The 23,021-nt window shown below is 36.0% G+C and overlaps 1 protein-coding gene across 2 annotated transcripts in view; it reads right to left on the bottom strand.

The window, feature by feature from the left end:
• Nucleotides 1-19,875, bottom strand: part of grid1a (glutamate receptor, ionotropic, delta 1a) — a 436,389-nt gene extending 416,514 nt beyond the window's left edge. The window contains exons 1-2 of one of the 2 annotated variants that reach the window (XM_055173309.2): nucleotides 19,529-19,875; nucleotides 3,371-3,438 (exon numbers count right to left, since the gene is read on the bottom strand). The gene's annotated coding sequence lies outside the window, so the exon portion shown is untranslated. The remainder of the gene's footprint in view (nucleotides 1-3,370; nucleotides 3,439-19,528) is intronic. The other variant, XM_055173307.2, reaches the window with a different exon arrangement.
• Nucleotides 19,876-23,021: the final 3,146 nt, after the last annotated feature.

A 23,021-nucleotide genomic window follows, 5' to 3' on the forward strand; every position in this document is an offset into this window, starting at 1 on the left:
TTTCAAAATGACCTAAGAAAATAAGTCTAGTTTTTAGACAAAAAACTAACAAAACCATAAAATAAGTGAATTTTGCTCATCAAGAAAATACATCTTGATTTAAGAATTTTTAGGATTTTGTACTGAAAACACAGCAAAAATACCAAGAAAGTCTTTTTTTTTTGCAGTGAAACAAAATAGCTACACTGGAAAAAATTATTCATTGAATTTAATCAATTTTTTTAAGGTAAGCGGTTGCAATCAATTTATTTAAGCAACATTTAAACAAAAAAGATTAGTAACGTAAAATAAAATATAAAACTTTTGTTTAAATGTAGCTCAAATAAATTGATTGCAACCACTTACCTTAAAAAATTTATTAAATTCAATGAATAATTTTTTTCAGTGTATGATCGCATACATTATTTAAAACCAAAGATATTGGATATTACAAGATTGGGCACTACTTATAGGGGACAATGCAATGCTCAATACGCTGCAAAAAAAAATTTCAAGAAAAAAAATCTTAGTATTTTTGTCTTGTTTTCAGTAAAATATCTAAAAATTCTTAAATTAAGATGCTTTTTCTTGATAAGCAAAACGACCCAAGAAAATAAGTCTAGTTTTTAAACAAAAAATATCAAATTGAAGTAATTTTGTGCATAAAACAAGCAAAAAAATCTGCCAATGGGGTAAGCAAAAGAATCTTGAAAATTTTTCTTAAACACTAAATTTAAGATAAAGTCAATAAAAATGTGCTTACCCCATTGGCAGATTTATTTATTTTTTTGCTTGTTTTATGCACAAAATCACTTAAATTTTATATTTGTTGGTCTAGACTTATTTTCTTGGGTCGTTTTGCTCATCAAGAAAAAGCATCTTAATTTAAGAATTTTTTGAATTTTTTACTGAAAACAAGACAAAATACTAAGAATTTTTTTCTTGAAAATCATGTTTTGCAGTGTGGGATAAGAATTTTTTTTTTACTTTTTCTTAAAACCTGATAAAGAACACTGTGCCGTACACGGTACACCCCCTCTCTTGCACGTGAGGCTGCATTACGTCATTGTAACTTTGAAGCATTAAATCTTCAAAATATACGGTCATGCGGCACATCGTTTTAAAGCTTAGACTTTCGGGTTTCCATTAAGCGCACACACAAAGCATAATATGATTTTTAGCAGTCATAATACTGTAATCTGACCCTGGCGCCGATTTAGGATATTTACTTACCTTCAAAATCTTCCCTTTATCCGCTTCGGTGAAATTGTCCAAAACAAATTATTCATAAATCCCCAAAAGTCCAAGGAAATGGAATATATCCAAGCCTTTTAATCCAAAACGATTTGTTCATCTCACAATCTTGACATTTCTGATCGAATTACGATATAAATAGTGTATAAAATAAGTTCACTAACGGACATTCGTTCGAATCTCACTTTTCATTCACGATTTATAATGAATATATTTGGATGTCACATTTATTGTGCAACATCTGAGGAACAAATATGCCCCCTTGTGGAATTTCAGCCGTTCCATAAGAGGCTACACACTTAATTAAGGAAAATTTGATTTTTTTACCCTATTGGCAGATTTTTTTTAAGCACAAATTTACTTAAATTATATATTTTTTTGTCTAAAAACTATTTTCTTAGGTAATTTTCCTTATCAAGAAAATACATCCTGATTTAAGAATTTTTAGATATTTGTACTAAAAACACAGCAAAACTAGTAAGAAAGTCATTTTTTGCAGTGTAACAAAACAGAAATGTAATCACATACATTATTTAAAATCAAAGATGGATATTGGAACACTGGTTCTCTTGCCAGATAGCCCATTTATTTTTTCCACAGACTTTTGGATTGTCGCAAAAAATAAGCTCAGTGTTCAACAAAAGTTTATGACACTTGCACGTTTTGTCCAAGTTAATCTTCAAAGATGAATACAAATTTGATTAATTTTGAAGTGTAAATAAATGCGTTTACTAAAAATACAAAAAGTTGAATTATAATCTCAGAAGTCAAAAATGTTGTGCGCATCTGTGAAGATGAACATGTTGGAGGAAACGTGAAAGTGTCATAAACATTCATTAAACATTGAGCTTTTTTGGCAATAATCTAAACAGTGCAAAAATGACTCTCTTACAGTAAAATATGTAAAAATTCTTACATTAAGATGCATTTTCTTGATGAACAAAATGACCCAGATCTAAATCTAAATCTAGTTTATATACACAAAATTTTAAATTTTAGTAAATTAGTGCTTAAAACAAGAAAACAAATTTGCCAATGGAATAAGAAACATTATCTTAAGTTTACTTTTTTCAGAAACACTTAATTCAAGAATTTTTTTTTATTCCATTGGCAGATTATTTCTGCTTATTTTAAGCACAAATTTGCTTAAATTCTATATTTTTTGTCTAAAAACTATACTTATTTTCCTAAGTCATTTTGCTTTTCAAGAAATATATGAAAAAGGAGAAGTTTAATTTAGGAATTTTTTTGATATTTTTACTCAAAACAAGACAAAAATACTAAAGTCGTTTTTTGCAGTTTATGGGAAAAATTAATAGACTGACATGTTTTCTTGAATAAATGAGTATTTTTTATCAGACTCTTAATGGATTCTGCCAACAAACCGTTTTTTTATTATTATTATTATTATTATTATTATTATTATTATTATTATTATTATTATTAAAGCGATACTCCAACTAAATTTCAAAATTAACCCATGTTTTATCTTTTTGTCTAAAACTACACTGTAAAAAATTTGCTGTAATTATGCAGCTGGTTGCCAGTAACTTACTGTAGAAGATAAAGACTGAAAATTTTTCATGTTCATTTAACTTTAAACAAACTGTTGCTGGTAAATAACATAATAATTTCTACAGATTTTTTTTACAGTGTAGGTAATTTTTCTCAACAGGAAAATACATCTTGTTTAAGAATTTTTAGATATTTGTACTGACAACAAGACAAAAATACTAAGTAAGAAAGTCATTTTTGCAGTGTGCTCATGGTGCAGTAGCTGAAATGACCTTGAAAAGTTGTTTTATCACAATTTGAGCTTAAGAAACAAAAGTTATTTTAGAGATACAGTAGATAGGACTTTGATGTCTTTACCATGACTGAAGTAACTGGCCAAAGGCGTTGCAAACACAGCTGCCTAAAGTGGCACAACTTCCCTAAAGGGACTTATTATTGAAATTCCACAAGGAGTATCACAATGTCACACAACATAATTTATTGTACATAACTCAACCAGCAACCTTTGTGTTAGCAGCCCAGATCCTTAAACAACAGTCACCCACCATCCCCAACGTAATGTTCAGCTGCAGATGATGATAGATGTCATCATGTGATCACCTCAGCCATCACAAACACCTACCTCAGTTTGATGTACGTGTTTGTGTCAGATCACTGAACACGAGTAAACCGAGCTTTTATGTCAGACACCTGAAAATAGAGACAAGGACGAGAACTCTGCGTGAACTTTCCAACTCATCCTTAATAAGCTCATGATTTCAGATGAAATTATATTCAAAACAATAATGAAGTGCCACCATCTGTCAGACCCTGAATGAAGGATTTACAGCAGAAAAATCAAAAAAAGAAAACAATGAACTTGCACTTGCACTTGAACTGCAGTATATGAAATTTGCACGGCTTTGTATGCGCTGTTTGTTTTTGTGTTTGAGGGCGTGTGGCAAATCTTTTTTACTGGGACAATTTTGCTGAAAGAGACAGAGAAAGTCAGTGGGATGCCAGTAAAAGAGAGCACTTTCTGGGAATTCAGATTTATATGAATCACACAGCGCAGTGTAAATATAAGTCCTTATGTTACCCATCCACTTCCCTGTGGAAACCACTCGATTAACATAACGGTTTTCTCTTACATTTTTCTTCTCTCTCATTCAGTCTGTATTAAGGGGGAGAGAGAGAAAGCAATTGTACCACACACAATTTCTAAGCATTTGCTTAAAGTTCTCTAGTTTCATCTTGAAAAACAAGGCTGATTTTGGCAAAGATTTTTGGATGTCCAACATTTCCATGTAAAGTCAAAGAATTGTTTCTAAACACATTATAAATGTTAGAAATGTATTCCTGAAACACATCACAAAGACTATTAACTTTTTTGTACTGAATTGTGGAGTTTTTTCACATTTCTGTCAAAAAGGATTATTTTGGGCGGGGCTAAAATGGTGGCTCGATGACACACTGGAGCCTCCAGACATGGCCCCACCCCTAAAACAATTGTGAATATCCATTCAAGTTGCAGCAGTATTTAAAAGTTAAAAGAGAAGGAAGTTTTCCCTTAAGTGGGCGTGGTTTCAGTGCCAACAGCAGACAGACTTTTGATAAGTTATTTTATTTACTTGCTGCTTATTTTTATCATTCAAATTTGTCAGGGTAGTTAATAAAACATTTTTCTGTGATGTGACAAACTGGGAACACATTTAATATCAGACTTTACAGGGACTTAAAAAAATTAAATTGAGTGTAAAAAACGACTTTTTGGATTTAATATATTGTACAGCATTCTAAAAAACAGCGAGTAAATTGCTCACATATAAAACCAAATTTCATGCAAATTGACTTTTTACTTAGTGACTAAGTAAAAAGTTTAGCGCAGATTTATGCTGCCTTCACATGCTTTAAGTTTCCAAGTTGGAAATAGAGCCGACCGATAAAGGATTTTGAAGGCCGATACCAATACAAATGTTTGTTGGTTTTGAAATCCGATATTCCGATATTCCGATATATCGGCCGATATATATATTTCTTAAATGGAAAAATAAATACATATATATATACTCACTTAACCGTTGTTCTCTCTGCCCGACTCTGGCTGGATCAGCAGGTTTCAGGATGTGTGACGTGTTATACACGAGTGTTGCCAACAGGGAGGTTGTAGAGTGCCCTCTGGTGGACAAACTATACAACGGCAACACTCATGACATGGTTGAAAGCTGTTTCGTCCGGGTTTTTTTAAATATTCATTTATTGGCCATTATGAATGCCGATACCGATAGTTTGGAAAATGCCTAATATCGGCCTGCCGATATATCGGTTGGGCTCTAGTTGGAAATGATATAAACGGCTACACAAGTCAAATTAATGACTAGGACACTCATTTTGATACCCGAGTTTTCAAGTTGGTTGCTATAAACTTTAAACCTGGCAGAGAGAAGATCGATTGCTGTTCCACAGTGGCTATTGCCTTGTCTTGTCACTAGTCTTGCGTTTCGTATACCAATAACTATTTGATGAATACACAATTTCCTTGTAGTAGAGGAATATAGCTGTGCTTTTACTTTATTTATTTTATTTCTTAAGGCTTAAATGAATTAGTTCCATATCAAGGAAAAAGTATTCAGTAATATTATATTAAACATTTAAGCAAGCAGAGTATTCCTTTGAGGCGTGCACTTATTTCCCTCTCAGATACACTGGATTAATACGATTTGTCTCTTTAATGGGAGCAAATGTAAGACTGGGACGTTTAACATTAAGTTCAAGATTATGATCTGCTCTTAATGTAAATATATTATTAGTGTAGGCTATTACATCTTCATTTATATCTTCAAGCCTGCTGCTAGCCAATTCAGTGTCCCAAGTGGAGTTATGCATTATTGTATTATGGTGCCAAAAGCCCAACCAAATATTTCTGATGAATTAAAGTAAAACTGTAGAATAGAACAGCTTTAATAGAGCAGTATATTTAAAACTGTGTTAATATATAAAGGCATTTTAAACTTATATTTTTATTTATGTATAAAGATTTTTTTTATCTTTGTGTGTGTGTGTGTGTGTGTGTGTGTGTGTGTGTGTGTGTGTGTGTGTGTGTGTGTGTGTGTGTGTGTGTGTGTGTGTGTGTGTGTGTGTGTGTGTGTGTGTGTGTGTGTGTGTACAGTAATGTGCAAAAGTCTTAAGGGCGATTTATAGTCGTGCGTAGGTTCTACGCCGTAGCTACGGCGTTGGCTATCCGTAGCCTGTACGTAGCTCTGCGTAGCCTGACGCGCACCTCGCAAAATTTTTAACAGATCTGTGCGGACCGCAAGGTAAAAAAACTGCGTCATAGGTATTTCCGTTTGTGACGGTGAAAACAAAGATGAGCCAAGTTGAGGAGTGATTTAACGCAAACTGCATAAAAAGTCGTTGTTTATTTACTTCCATCATTGCATGGTCTTCTAAAATTATACACAACAAGTTGCTGTTTCTTCTTCGTTTGTGGGTTAATCGTTAGCCAACTACTGTCGTAAGTTTCGTCGTTACTACAAAGTTCAACAATCTGGTGTTTCCCGAAACCATAGTTCAAATGAATATTCGCAAGTTGCATTGCAAACTTGTATGGTTTGAACGACATCTCTTGACCTGTCGTTAGAAGTATCGTTCCTTAGTTATTATCATATGTAGACTAACGTTGATCATGCTTTTGAACAAAATAAGCAAAAAACATGTAGTACAATGTATATCCATCATTCTAAATATATTAAAATTTTATTTTACGTCTTTAGGTTTGTAAACAGAATTAAAACGCTGCATTTGAAACTGCGCATGTGGGGAGAACTTTGAGCTTTAAGACCCTGGGGAATCCCTGGGAGGAGTGATGTAAGAATTGCGCGTGAATTAAATATCTTGAAAATAAACAACAAATAACAAAATCAGGATAACAAAATCGAGTCTTCCGATGCAATATATGTTATTTACAGCAATAATCTGACATTAAATTGATTTGCACAGATTAATCATTACTTCACCTCCCACGTGACATCATCAACTATGTTGTTAAACCAACATGGTTCAAACGACGAATGTGCGACAAAGTTACTATGCTTTCAAGAAACATTCGTGACAAGGTAGTTAGTTTCTCCCACTATGCATCGTACTATGTTGGTTCAGCAGGGAGTTGCATCGTTGTTTGGGAAACGCACCCCTGCTTTGTTTTAGCAAATTTTTATGTCCATAAATATTTATTTTTCACTCATTTTTGAGATACAAACAGAAAATACAGGAAATATGTACACAAAATTAAAAACAAAACAATTTTCAAAACTGAATGTCTTCTTCAGGCATCAGTTAGTATTTAGTGTGACCTCTCTGGTCTTGACACGAAAAACATCTTCAGCTTTTTTGAGGAGAATGATAGAAATTAGGATTAAATTTTTATTTAGGTTTAAGAGATCCTGCAGCTGCCTGCTATTGCTCAAGTAGAAGTGGAGTTTACCATAAATACTTAACACTTCAGCTTATACTTTTATACTGTTTTTAATACCACATACACATTTCCTGTATTTTCTGGTTGCATTATAATAAAGAGACTGAGAAATAATTATATATGATCACTATACCATTGCAAAAACAACAAATCTAATGGTAGCATGGTGGTCTAAGACTTTTGCACAATACTGTACTGTACACACACACACACACACACACACACACACACACACCAGCACAACCTTGCGGCAAAGTCTTCAACAAGGACATCATTAAAATGTTTATTTTAACAACTTACCTGCGACTAGAATTGTAATGAAGGTTACCATGGCCATCACAATTTCTTTTTTTACAATTTATAAATGCACTACTTTTAAATGTCAGAACTGGTTGAGATTCATGTAAATACATTTTTTACTTTGATTTGAGGTTTTTATTTAAGCAACTGAAATGCTAGGGAGTTGGTGCGCAATGCAGATCCATGTTTATTTATCAAACAATGAAATGTCGATTGTAATAATTTGTGAATTATCAAAGAAAACATCAATAAAGTCCCCTTAAAATTGCACATTGAGGATCGTTTGACTATTCATCCAGGAAATCTTTTCTCTATACAGCTTTAATCCTACGAGTTGTCTAAAAGAGGCTTCAAACGTCCATCTACTTCAAAGACCCTCTAACACTGCCCCTCTCTATCTCTCTTTTTCTGTCTCTCTCTCTCTCTCTCTCTCTCGCACACTCCTGACCACTCTCTGAAGAGGAGATTCATCTTTTCTTGTATCTCTGTTCCTCTCTTCATTACGGCCTCTCTCTATCTCCAGGGTCCTTGTTCTACAGCACTCATTTTTCCAACACTTGTGCAACCCTGCGCTCCTCTCCTCCTCTGATCGCCCTCTTTAGGCTTTCCACACAATGACCCTGTTGTTCTCCTTCATATATTTCACTTTCCTCCCTATGTTGTTGACTTCCTGTTTTTTCTCTCTTTCTCTCACTCTCTCACTGTGCCCCAGGGTTGCCAGTAGTCTTCAGTGGGAACGGGTGATTCGCAGATGAAAGGGGGGCTCATGGGTAAAGGAAGTGGCGAGGGAGAGTGCAAGAACAGCTGAACAAATGAATTAAATACAAGAGTAAGACAATGGGAAAACTGAGAGACGAGTTAAACTATTATGAGTGCGATGGAACGACCGCAGGTGCACAAATTGTTTATGTACATCTGTTCAATGTTCAGGGAACAACAATAACACTCACTGAGTGCTAAATGCAGGTAAACATTGACTGATAACTTTATTAGAAACTACAGCATGCAAGTGCTTCTGTAGCTCACCAGAATCACTGCTGTAGCTCAACTGGGAGAGAATTTTGTGGGTTCGAACAAGGAGCTGTAAAACTGCAAGTCGAACAAATGCATAAATGAAAATGCAACATAATATGAATTATACCAAAATGTAAGAACAATACTTTGTCCCCAAATATGAGTAACGTGTGATCACATCATCATCAAAAGTCAAGCACATCATCCAATGAAGACAATATCTTCAGTGGACACATTTCCAAAATTTAGCATGGAAATGCAAAAATGTCCTTCCCCCAACTTGTATTATTATTGTTATAGATCAACTTGTGCATAGAGCCACCCATGCAAAGAGCCACTCGTGCATAGAGCAACTCGTGCATAGAGCAACTCGTGCATAGACACACTCGTGCATGGATCCCCTCGTGCATCGAACCACTCGTGCATCGAGCCACTCGTGCATCGAGCCACTCGTGCATCGAGCCACTCGTGCATCGAGCCACTCGTGCATCGAGCCACTCGTGCATCGAGCCACTCGTGCATCGAGCCACTCGTGCATCGAGCCACTCGTGCATCGAGCCACTCGTGCATCGAGCAACTCGTGCATCGAGCAACTCGTGCATCGAGCAACTCGTGCATCGAGCAACTCGTGCATCGAGCAACTCGTGCATCGAGCAACTCGTGCACAGAGCAACTCGTGCACAGAGCAACTCGTGCACAGAGCAACTCGTGCACAGAGCCACTCGTGCACAGATCCCCTCGTGCATAGTGCAACTCGTGCATAGATTCACTCGTGCATAGATCCACTCGTGCATAGAGCCACTCATGCAAAGAGCCCCTCGTGCCTAGAGCCACCCGTGCATAGAGCAACTTGTGCATAGACACACTCGTGCATAGACCCACTCGTGCATAGACCCACTCGTGCATGGATCCCCTCATGCATAGATCCACTCGTGCATAGATCTACTCGTGCATAGAGCAACTCGTGCATAGATCCACTCATGCATAGATCCACTCGTGCATAGAGCCACTCGTGCATGGATACACTCGTGCATGGATACACTCGTGCATAAAGCAACTTGTGCATCGAGCAACTCGTGCATAGACCCACTCGTGCATGGATCCCGTCGTGCATGGATCCCCTCGTGCATAGATGCCACTCGTGCATTTTATAAATAAATATAAATACTTATTTTTTTTATTAAAATTATACATGCATGTGTGCATATTTATATATACATAATTATTATACACAGTTCACACACATATATGATGTAAACAAAAACTTTTATTCTGCTATAGATTAATCGCGATTAATCATTATGCATCCCTAGTGCATAGATGCCACTCGTGCATAGAGCCACTCGTGCATAGATCCACTCGTGCATAGATCCACTCGTGCATAGATCCACTCGTGCATAGATCCACTCGTGCATAGTTATAGAGGCCACACACCTATAACAAATCATAAATCCAAGTCACAAAATAATAACGGGTGCTTAAATTTATGTGGGAGGTGCAGACAGAGATTGATGTCGCTCATATATGCTGTTACAGGCACTAATAGTGACTAATATACAAAACAGGTCATTAATTCCTATAATATATAAAACATAATTATGAAAAAAAGCAAATCCCAGTTTCATGGCTTCTGCATGTAAATGTTCTCTCTTTACTAAGGCTGCACAATTCTTGCTCAAATGTGAATCACGATTTTTCTCTATGGGAAAGAGGATCACAGTCCTCTCACACGATTCTCATTTTTTAACTAAAAAAATTATTGCACTTAACTAAAAAATGTGTTAAACAAGAATTTCAGTTTTAATAAAGTGCTGGACTTAAAAGTAACAGTCTCAAAACAGTTTTAAAAGTCTCTCTTCCATATAAGACCCCTTAAGATGAGTAATTTAAAAACTGTAAGCTGTTAAACATAAACAATAGAATGTTAGCATTAATAAATAGGAGGCAGAAAAACAAAACACAATGAAGGACAATCATCATCGCTACACGACACATCTTCGTACTTTTAGAGAAATTAAAAGGATCTTGTTTGGAAGAAAGTGAGTGAGCAGGTCAAACAATCTGGTAAGTTTACTAAATTTGAGCTATATAAGCCCCTCCCATTATGCAAATTTATGCGTGAATGTCTTAAATGACTAGAATTTCATGTGCGAATGTTGCGGATAAACTTAAAATGTCCAAGCGTCCAACTACGCGCCAACAGCTCGTTTTTGTCGCCTCTTCCGCGTCTGGTGTGAACGCACAGTAAGAGAGAGGAGAGAAATTATTGGGTCTGATTGGTGAATGAATACGGTGTGACCGGGGCGAAATACTTGCAAGTGTAAATTAATAAATGCAAGTGAATCACCATCATTTAGAAGAAGAAGATCGCATTTATGTATGAATTGAGATCGTGATTCTGTTTTTCGAATAATCGTGCAGCAGTTTTATTGTGTGTACACTATACAGTGAATGCAATTGTTGTGTATATTCTGTATATCTTAGAAAATGTTTTCCACTGTCACAGGACTCTCTCTCTCTCTCTCTCTTTTTCGCTCATACTCATTATTCTCTTCCTGCTGAAGAATTCATTTTGCCCCATGTAATTTTTATCCGATTATGACGAGAATCTCGCTCTCGTATGGTTGGCTTCAATAGATCCCAGTGGAAATATTGCTCCCAAGCAACAAAAAACAAGCAGAAGGTCATACTAAGGGTGGGCTATCAGTCTCAGCTAATGCTATTTAACAGTTGCATGGACTGACACGCGCATGAACGCATAGACATCCATACAAACTCAGACAATACTCTCACAGACATCCATATAAACTCAATTATTTCTCAGACACATAACACAATGGCTTAGTGTGAACGTAGTTCATCCACGATCCATGCAGTGTCTCTTGAACACAGACGTGCGTGTGCAGAATGAGAGGCAGTAAGATGGACGTCACTGATAAAGATTGGAGAGCGAGTTATGCCTGATCTCTCTTTATGATTGTAACTCGACATCGAGTATGAATCTCATTATATCTGCTCCATAGGTTTGAATAAAGCAAGAATCTCTTTACCAAAGCTTTGATTTTGGTACTTCGGTGTGGTTTTACATTTGAGTTCCTCATTCACGTTTTCCACATTTTTGACTTCAGCTTTATGCTACTCATGCCTGCATTAATATTTTACGACACATGAGTTATGGATTGAATCCCTCATAACTGTGATTTCAATTCTGGTATCTTATGTGTCTGGAATGTGGTACTATAGTAGACAGCAGTCAGACAACCTGTTGTCCGGGGAGCCCTGTGGCACGACAGCAGCTCTGCTTCAAAGCCTATTGAGCCGACATCCTCGCATTCATCACAGGTGCAGTCCAGACACAAGAAAGTTCCAGAAGGTAGAAAGTAAAATTATACTGTCTCATATTTCATTTCGACAAAATTCTAAGGGGATGTTGTCCAAGGCTCTTTCAAAAAGCACTGCGTTTCCATTACAGATTTGCGCAGATTTTGTGAAATGACGGCGTTTCCACTAACTGATGATATGCAACTAAAACATAGTTTTTTTTCTCGTGTAATAAGTCACAGGGTTTCCCGTAGAAAATTAGTTAGTTAAGGTGGTAGGGTTGGGCGAGTGGTTGGACCGGGGGAGCGTGGCAATCAAAGGGGCGGGGGGTACACGTCATGATGAAAATGATTTAAAACACTCAAATAAAACTAAATTTTAAAGAAACTATGACAGAAAATGAACACATACTAGATTATTAATGAATTAAATGTTTTCATCGTCTAATGGGAATAGCCGCGTGATGAAGTGAAACTAAATGGTTAATAAACACAAACTAAAGCAGATGTTGTAGAATGTCTGGCGAACGATTTTGTAAAAACTGATTATTTCCCACTATTAATTACATTATCTTAAAGGAGTGTTACTACTGTAGCATGTAAATAATGCACATAAATAACGTGAGCAAGAGCGCTCAACAATTATATCTAATCAACAGACACATGCAACCTAGCTAGCAAGTTGCTCAAACAAAAAAATCACCAGATAACTTACTTTAAATTTGCAAGAACTATAGATTAATACAAAAACAGGCTTAAATTAACCCAAAAACATAAGTCCCCTTACAGTTCTCACGGACACGCGTTTTATCAACTGGCTATCCTCCAGACATGAAGGACTATGTCTTTATCTCATTTCGGCGTGAAGCGCGTTCGCGCTATTCTCTGAGATATTTTATATAGTTATCCCACAGACAGTGACGGTCAGGACCACGTCTTTCTAATTTCGGCCGTGTGGCGAGCATGCCCGCTCGCGGTGTGAAGCGTGTCCGCGCTATTCTTCGAGATGCACTTGACGGCCTTTTGTGCAGCAAAATGTATTTATTTATTTTTTGGACGACCTAGTTAAGGTGGTAGGGTTTCCCAGCTTAGGCGGGCCGCCTGAACTGCAAAGTGCTGAGTCAATTCAAACATAGATGTTGGTAGGTTTACTAATATCACGTCCATCTCACTAGCCATTATTTTTAACCAAAGGAGTTGTAGGACTGTTATTAGGGCTGTGCAATTAATCGTTTTTCGATTTCAATTTCGATTTTTGCACATTTCGATTGCAAAAACAAGATAATCGAGGGAGATCGATTAGTGTGCCGCATTTCTGTTATTTCGTTTTGAGTCATTAATCCAGCGCGTCATAAGCAGCTGCGCCTCGCACACAAAGTAGAAATCCTCATGTATTTGTTCAGTTTTATGCTTTTCAAGCGAGCGGAGGCAAACTATCCCTCAAGTTTAAAATATTATCAGCTGGATCGTGGCGCCGCTCTCTGTCTCTATCTCTCTCACACGTGCAGAGAGCTGCGCGCTCAGGCATCTGTTTAAAGTCAGACCACTAGGTAATAATCCTGTTTATGTTTGTAAAGCAGGGGCGTAGCCAGTAATGGGCCAGGGCGGCACTGGCCCGCCCACTTAACTCCCTGGCCCGCCCAGGCAAGTTTCATCAAAATACACTTTTAGTTTATTTTTATTATTCAAATGTATTTAATAAAATATATTAATATAAACCTGATTTATCTTTGACTGGTGTGTGTTTAATTTGCTTTCTAAATAAAATGGAATTGTTGAAGCAAGTTGTAGGAAGCCGCCGGAACGTAATTGGTTGCTTGGTTGCTAGGGGTTCTTCTGACAGGTAGACTCTGTGGGAGACGGCGGGCTTAGGCAGCCAGCCAGCTAACTTTGCTAACTGCGTTTTTTAGCTAATATTATTAACATTGCCACAATAATGGCTAAAGTTTCTTTAATGTGTTATTTAAAAACGCAAGTGTTGAGGAAGAAGATACGCCACTGCCTCCATCTGCCGAGTCCTACCAGCGCAGTTCTTCAGACTCATTAACCCACAAGAAGGCTAGTCAGGCGCTGGTGGTGCCGGTTGCCGCTTGCTCCCTGGCGGCAGCTCTCTCCCGGTCAGCCTGACACAGGTTTACCCGCCGATCTAACGGCAATTGATAAACCACCCTCACAACCCAATTTGAATCCATGACTCGATTACTCGCCTCAAAAACCTGTGCCTTTTGTTTTTTGAGAAAAAAACTCTGTGACCCTTTGGAATATAATGAGATCATTTCTGTTTTCAACATTAAACCCAGGCGCTTGCATCTTGTAGAATGAAAACAACAAAGGTAGGCCTGTTGTTTAACTCGTTTCCTTATTTTTGCTCCTGAAGTGATCTAATAATGTGTGTTGTGTATAGATGTACGCCTTATAGGTTAACTTACATTGTTTAATTCAAATGAGTTGCTATAAGTTTATTTATTTCAAACCGTGCTCTGCTGAGAGTTTTCATTTTTTCAATTTTCTGTTACGTTTAGCCTACTTTATTTCAGGTGAACTGTTTTTGCACTGCTGATTAGCCTGAATAAGACAGTTTATTGTCTATGCTGGCCTGGTTTGTTCAGCCTTTATTGAGCTCTGTGTTGGTTGAACATGTTTAGACAGTGTTTTATTATTTCCTTTGCCGAAAATTGCAAAGTAAAGGTGTCACTGCTTTGCAGTTTGTCTATTCTTTTTTTCTACGCTAAGGTTTAATTATTATTCAAGTCATTTTATTCTAATATAAACTATAGGCCCACTCACTTTTGCCCCGGCCCGCCCAAAATACAATTTCTGCCTACGCCCCTGTTGTAAAGTTATATGCATTTCAAGCGATTGTGTTTAAAACGTGAATCGCGTTCTGCTGGCACTTAAACACTACTGCTTTGACACGTGTAGCCTTCTGCAGCAACACTAAACAATGCATTGAATGTATGCAGGGCTTGACATTAACACCCGCCAAATGCGGGTAGATTTTGGCTGCGGCAGGTAAGACAGCCAATCTCACTAGCCACTTTGGCTGGTTGAATATACATTTTTTATTGTAGTTTTCTTAAAAGTTATGCAAAATGATAACCAATGCGCAATTCGACACTGGGAAACTACAACTCCCATAAGCACTCCCTGCACCGAGCGCAACAAAGACCGTTTGTCACGCGAGAGGTGATGGATTTGCGAATGCACAAGAGGACGCAGTCTGAGCGCATACACACTTCGGGAAAGATAAACAATTGCATTAAAGTGATTGGAGAGATATATATTGCGTGCACATTCTCAGGGCAAGAGCGGAGAGAAATTCATCGCATACCTGAATGCACACGAAATCAAAGGAAACCTGCCAGCTGAGGTTCGTGCATCATTTTAATGTAAGCTACTTTGTGCAACAATAATGCCCTCTCGACAGTTGTCATTAAAAGTCTTAAATCACTTTTAACAGAAAACATGATCAAGCATATAAAATACAATCTGCATAAACAAGTTGAAAGTAAAATTCATGTACATTTCTTGACTGCTGTTGTTAATAAATATTTAAAGTGGTTGTCGAGGGGTTTTGTGTTTATCTTTTCAGTTTATCTTCTACACCCCTGCTCCACTTTTAATATATTCATTCAATGTAAATCTATTTATGGCTTACTAGCATGTTTTTATGCACCTAAATATATGATATGATCTATACTGATATACCTGGTATATACCAGCTAATAAATGTTGTCCTAATTTGGGTGGTCAGACTGGATTTGAAATTCAATCTGCATCTAATTTAGCTAAACCAAGTAAATTTGCTCGAATTAAAGTCATTTTAGGATGCCAAAGTCAAGTTTAATCATATAAAATTTATTTTACCAGCAACAAAATTGTGGCCTGTGAAAATGCTGAGTGGCTAGTAACTTTGGAAAACAACTAGCCGCTTTGGCTGGTGAGCAAAAAACTTAATGTCAAGCCCATGTATAAATGCATGTTTTTACAGTCATTTAAGTAATCGTGTTAAATAATCGAGATTAAGATTTTTATCAAAACAATCGGGATTATGATTTTTCCCATAATCGAGCAGCCCTAACTGTTATCCAAACATTATGGCAAGGAAAGCCTGTTACACTTGGGAGCAGACACATATGAGGTGTTTCTGGGAGATTTTATTACATACAGTGTCATCTTTATTATGTGACTTCAGGTAGCCTGAAACTGTTTCCATTGAAGTTTTGCTAAATATATCTTTATCTATTTTTGCTAAATATATCTATCTATGAGACTCATGGGAACCAATGATCATCTTACGTACCAACATGGAGCCGGAAGACGCAGGATATATTTAAAATAACTAATTGGATATTATTTAATATAGCTCTAAATGTGTTCACCCGAAGAAAAGAAAACCATATACACTAAGGATGGCAAGTTACTGTGAACAGAAAGTTGCGATTAACGTTACTTCCGTAATTTGAAATATTTCTAGTAAAATGTTACATCGCAAAATGTAAATAGTGGGCGTGGCCTGTGTGGATATAGAAAAGTTGGCGTTTCATTCAGAAATGGAGCTTGTAGCAAATAGAAAGTTAAATTTGGGGTTAATAGATGCTCTTCCCAAGTCGTCAAGCCAACATAATTAGAGAACGAGCGCCACAACATTTTCAGATTTTTTTATTTAAGTATTTTGAGGGCACGTGCATTTTAAAAAATAATGACCCACACGTATAAATAATTTATAATAAACAACACTGCAATATTTAAAAAGAATAGTCAGTTTTGATTTCATGGGGACTACGTAAATCATTGGGTAGTTTTTGTTTTTCTGTGAACTATTCTTTTCTTTCACTAAAATGAAACTCTACAACTAACACATTTTGAGCAGTCAAATGCAAGAGTAAACTAACATATCAAATTTTTTTACTTATGTCAATGGCAGTCTGATTGAAGGGGTAAAGAAAGAAAGAGACAAAGAGAAAGAAGCCGGTCAAAGAAGTGATTAAATGATGTTGAAAGAAAGATGGGTATGATAAAGCCAGACTGAGTGAGTCCGTCTCTGTTTCTTCATTAAAATTTCATCGCCAGACCGCTCTGATTTATTCCCTCCTGCAGGACTCTCTCTCTTTCTCTATTTCTCTCTCTCTCTCTCTCTCTCTCCCTATTTCTCTCTCTCAGGGATCACCTGTTTAGCTGCTGCGAACATATTTTATTTCCCCAGCCATCCTGGGGGAGAGGGAGGCTCGGTGGTCTTCATTAGACATGCACAGAAAGGACGGACATTAAAATGATTCTTGCTCGTATCGCAAGATCTGCCTCCTTCATCTCAACTATTATTATAATACAAGTAATATCAGACCTTTCCACAAATCTGTTACAACCGCATAAAGAGGTTTAATTTGCTGTTTAAATTCATTTTATTCAAATTCATTTAATATGTGTCACAGATTAAATGTATCCAGTGGCTTTGAGTTTTGAGAGCACATTTAAAATCTCAGATTCAAAATCTAATTTAAAAGTTTCAAGCACTTAAAACAAGAAGAATAGTCTGAATTTTTTAGCTAACTAGATCATTAGGTTTTAACCAAACCAGCTCAAGTCTGTGCTATCATTAAAACAAAAGAACGAAATATCAAATGCTAAGAAATATGTGCTTAGACAAAATGGTTCCTATCTGTCCTAGTGGGGCTTTAAAACCCTTTAAAAAGGTCTTAATATGAACTCTTTAGGTGCAGAGGTGTCCCATCATAGGGACCATTATCTTTGATTGACAGCTTCTGAACAGTTGTGTCTGTCTGCACGGACTCATTGATCAGTACGATCTTCATGTACCCACAGGTAACACTTTAAAATAAATACACCATTACCAATTTGGATATACATTACTTTTTAGGATAACATGAATTCAAATAGACCTGCTATAAAACCATATATGTGGTGGATTGGAATTAGGGGTCTTCATGGGTCCCGAACTATCTTGCTGCATCCGAAACCACCTACTTCCATACTATAAAGTAGGCGAAAAGCAGTAGGGAAGGCAAGTAGTATGTCCGAATACGTAGTATTCCAAAAACAGTATGCGAAACGTACACGGATGACCTACCACTACCGGTTTGATTTCAAAGCGTGCATACGATGGACACTTCACTCTCCCCAGAAGCGAAGTTATGTAACGAAGAAGAAAGGCAAAAGCAGCGATGCGGCCGTTTTCGTGCTGGTATGACATGACGACGCCGTATGTCAAATGATGTATCAACATGGCGGATGTAGTATGTCCGAAACGTATTCATACTAAACAGTACCTACTGTTTTAACAGTCAGTGAGTAGGTACTTCATCTCATTCAGTACCTACTGAACAGTATGCGTGTTCGGACGCAGCCTCTGTGTGTGTGCATCGAGTCTTTTTCCAACCCCCTCCTCTGTTTGCAAAGAGCGCTAGCGACATTGTATGGCTGGCGGTAGATCATTTTCGTTGAGACAGACCTGTCAATCAAAGTCTGACTGGTGCATGTGGGAATGCAGACATTCAGGTCCAGTTGGGTTAAAAAAAATTGCCAGAGGTTCGGATCTAATATTCTTGGGTTTGTCTCGGGTCGGGTCTTTCTTTTAAAAAAATGATTTATGCACGTTGAGTTAAGGTAAAAAGTACATTCCTTTGGACCCGAGAAGACCTCTTTTTGAATATATTTTTTTCTAACAACCAAGAAGAAACGCACTCTGACTTTAAATTTGACGACTATTGACTACTATAAAAAGCATTCACAAAACTGCAATTTAGTAACATTTTGCATGAATTTCTAATTTTGAATTCCTCATTTATTGATCAGAATTTGTGATTTTTCCAGAAAGCTCATTTTTGACCAATGCCAATTTTAAGTATAGGGGAGCATGGTATTGAAGATAATTTCAATCTGAATATTAATAAAATATATTTAAAAACTGATCATTTGTCTCACCAGTCTCTCTGCAATCTGCATTCACCCAAAACTCTGACTAGGCTTAACTTTTTGAAGTATTAAAATCATTCAATTACTGCAAAGCATTGCGATATGTGTATTGTGATATGCAAATTTCCCCTATTCTGATACAGTATATTGCAGCCCTTATTAAAAATAAATTCTTGCTCACTTATTTAAACTCAGATTTCATTTTGTTCTGGCAAGTATTTAATTAATTTACCCTGGGAAACATCATTGGCTTATGCAACAGACATTATAGCCTACAACAGTGCCTTAACGCAGTTAATCAATATATACAGCACTTTTTGGTTAGTTTTAAGCCTTTTTATGTTAGATCGTTTCATCAGCTGCACGGAGCTTTTTTTGTTTAATGGTCTGATTAGTTGCTGAAACTGAACTCTTAAACAAATACCTCGTGGAAAAGAACAAATGTTTTGGGTTCCTATGTAGTCTACGTGTTGTTTATTTTGCTTGTTATAAATAAACTACTTTAAAAGGACTTGTTATTTATTCTTCGCAGAGTTAACGTGATGACCACGAAAGCCGCGTGTTTATGTTGTTACTGCTGAAACCGTCTATATCTGATAGTTTCAAATGTATTAAAAATCGGCTGATAAATCAGCGGCCAATACTTTGGTCCATCTCTAAGCTTCATATAAATATAATGAACTGCACCTGTGAAAACTGCCAGGATTTATTTCTGTACAGAAAATTAAGCAAATTAATTAGAAGGCAGTAAGGCACTCACCTCGCGCTTTTCTTAAAAGTCCTCATCTCAAGTCCTCGTGCTCGGGTTAAATCGCTTCATGTTCAGTCTTATTTCTTCACTGGCGTCCTGAAAACTTTTATATTTGTCATAACTCTTAAAAACAAACACTATCTCGTGATATCAGATGCTGAGAACATGCGATCGTTTCTTCACGCTAACGTCTTTAGACCAGAAACAGATAAAAACATGTAAAGAATATGAACGTCAAGTTTGTTAAACTAATGTCTATAATTACCACAGATGCTAATAATTCAACCATTTGTATGGCAATGTTCACGAAGAGTGTAAACGCTGTCTTTGTAGCTTTTTAAGTTTCCGTTGTTTATTTGGATGACGTCATCTGATGGCGTGAGCTTGTGGCGGAGCGCCTGTCATAACGGCAATGCCATCAGTGGGTATTTATTGTTAAATTAGGTAGTTTAAGTTATAACACTTTTAATTATTTTAATGCTAATTTTATATGTTTATCAAAAACTAAATAGATACTAAATTACTTAAAATAAGAATAATTTTAGTGGTGATTTGTCTGTAACGTTACCCTCGCCTCTATCGGGAAGAAAATAAGCTGTACTTCTATCTACATTTTTTTAAACCATGCTTTTATGAAATGAAGAGCATTGTGTTTATTGATTGTATACAGGTTTGGCAGTCATTGACTTTACAGCACTGCCAACTGAAGAAAGATTTGATCTGCTGCCTCAACACTGGGCAACAATTTGTAACCCCAGCAAATGTCTTCAACAGGATTAAGAGATCTTTTAACACTATACTTTTTTCATTTGTTCATCAATTAATGAATTGGAAAACATATCTGTAAAGATGCTTGTTATTACATAAATCACTGTTGCACCTGTTGCAATTAGAGAGTAGCCTAAGCATTTAGTATTTATTATTTTTAGTGTTTTATGGTGACGAAAGTTAGCAAAGAGCCCTTAAAGGGATATTTCACTCAAAAATGAAAATTCTGTCACCATTTACTCACTCATATTGTTACAAAACTGGAAAAATTCAAAGGAAGATATTTTGAGGAATGTTTGAAACCAAACTAATCATAAACCCCATTGACTTCCATAGTAGGTTAAAAGAATACTATGGAAGTGAATGGGGCTCATGATCGATTTGGTTACAAACGTTCCTCATTTCGTCCTTTGTGGTCATTAGATCAAAGACATTAATTTATGTTTATGTACAACATGAGAGTGAATCAATAATAATTTTTGGGTGAACTATCCCTTTAAGACTTGGACATGGACCTGTGCCCAATATAGAGGCCTTTAAGATGACTTTAAATTATTTATGTTAAGACAAAACAACCGTTAAATTAAGCTAAAACAATTAAAAAATAAAGCTATTACTTAATGTTTGGTAATTTATAACAAAAACACACACTATTATTTATGGGAAGCTATAAAATACTTTATTGGTGTATATTTTTGTGGACTTGAACCACAGCGCCCTCTTTTGGAAACCGACTGTAAGACTCAGATTATTGTTTCAGTGTAAATAACTATAAATATAGTAAGATGAAACAGACTATCATTAAAAATAGGAATGAGTTTCACACAGATATGCACAAAAGTAAAAAAAACAGACTGTCAGTATAATTCAGGCCCTCGAGCGTTCACAATTCATATACACATTACACAGACATTATGCAAAAATGTCGAGCACATCAAAGACCATTTTCATTTATAGCTCCCAACATTTTCATTTATAGCTCCCCATCTTAAAATTCAAAAGAAATGACCTTCTCTGTCAAGGGATTATGGTTTTCAGTTGTGCATTACTTTGCTTTTTGGTTGTTTTACAACTGGTGTTGTTGTGCATTCAGTCTCAGTGTGACATTTGACCAAATAGTAATAGCTTTTCAGATTATGATGGTGTTTAGAAAAAAAACACAGTCAACATGTACTCAAAGTAGCAAGTATTTATTCAAGGTCAAATTATTTACAATGTAACCAAAGACAACATCTTGGAAAATGGTACAAATCCTTTAATATATATATTTGATATATTTATATATTTATTTCATTGTAACTTTATCTAAAATAATGCAACCAAGGGGGAAGTATAAAAAACAAGGTTGAAGGGTGAAAGTAGTCTAGCGGTCAAACATCAAATAGCAACTATTTACAGAAATATGTACATTTTGAAAGAAAGAAAGCATCAAAATTCAGATCTGTAAATTAACTTATCGTAAAACTCGCTTCAGTTTTACAAAATAGTTTACTCCATATGGCTCTGCAAAGATCTGAAAGGAATATAGGACACTTTTGCTTGGAAAAAAGATGCATGTTTTTTCTTTCAGCAGCTTCAAGCCATACCGCAGGACCACATTCAGCTGAATACATACACACAAAATGGAAATCAAATGTTTGAACACATTATCAAGAAATAATTTTCCACACATCACATCAAAGAGAAGAAAAAAAATCATAAAATAAAACAAATTTCATTCTATTATATTAAAAATCAGAGCGTTTAAATTAAAGAAATACACATGATGATGCATTTATTTACCTATTAAAATGCTTTAAACAACAATTCAATTGAGTCGATCTTTCTTAAACAATACATAAAATGGGGGCCACACACAAGACTATAAAACTAAAATATTTTATCAATAGAAAATAAAACGCATTTATTGGTAACTCAAGCTGTTTCACGATGAATTTTTGAGAGATGATTTTTCACATATAAAAAAGATCAAACTATACACTGCAAAAAATGATTTTCAAGAAAAAACATCTTAGTATTTTTATCTTGTTTACCAGTAAAAATATCTAAAAATTCTTAAATGAAGATGCTTTTTCTTCATGAGCAAAACGACCCAAGAAAACAAGTCCAGTTTTTAGACCAAAAATATCAAATTTAAGTGATTTTGTGCATAAAACAAGCAAAAAAAATCTGCCAATGGGGCAAGCAAAAAAAACCTTGAACATTTTCCTTAAACACTAAATTCAAGAAAAATTTGCTTACCCCATTGGCAGATTTTTTTCTAGTTATATGCACAAAATTATTTTTGGTCTCAAAACCAGACCCACCTTCCTGGGTCGCCTTGCTCATCAAGAAAAAGAATCTTAATTTGAGATTTTTTTTCTTGAAAACCATTTTTTGCAGTGTAGGAGATGGATGATCAAAAAGCCACAAAGGACACGAAGGTCCACCTTTTCAATACTTCTATCATCATGTAGTTTTGTTGTTGTTATCATCAAACCTAATAGTTAATTTTTAGTAGTGATGCACCGATGTATCGGCCGATTTTTGATGAATTTTAAACCTTCGGCATATCAGCAATAGCACGAGAAAGGCAGATACCGATTGTTTATTAATTTACTGTGTGAAGGCAATAAGTTGCATGTCTGTTGCATAATCCAGCATTTTAAAAAATTATTATCAAAATAATTAAATACTTCCCAAAACAAAATAAAATCTGTACAAATTATAGTTTGTCAGACGAGCGATGGGAAAA

The sequence above is a fragment of the Misgurnus anguillicaudatus genome, chromosome 7, assembly GCF_027580225.2.
Source record: "Misgurnus anguillicaudatus chromosome 7, ASM2758022v2, whole genome shotgun sequence".
Lineage (NCBI taxonomy): Eukaryota > Metazoa > Chordata > Actinopteri > Cypriniformes > Cobitidae > Misgurnus > Misgurnus anguillicaudatus.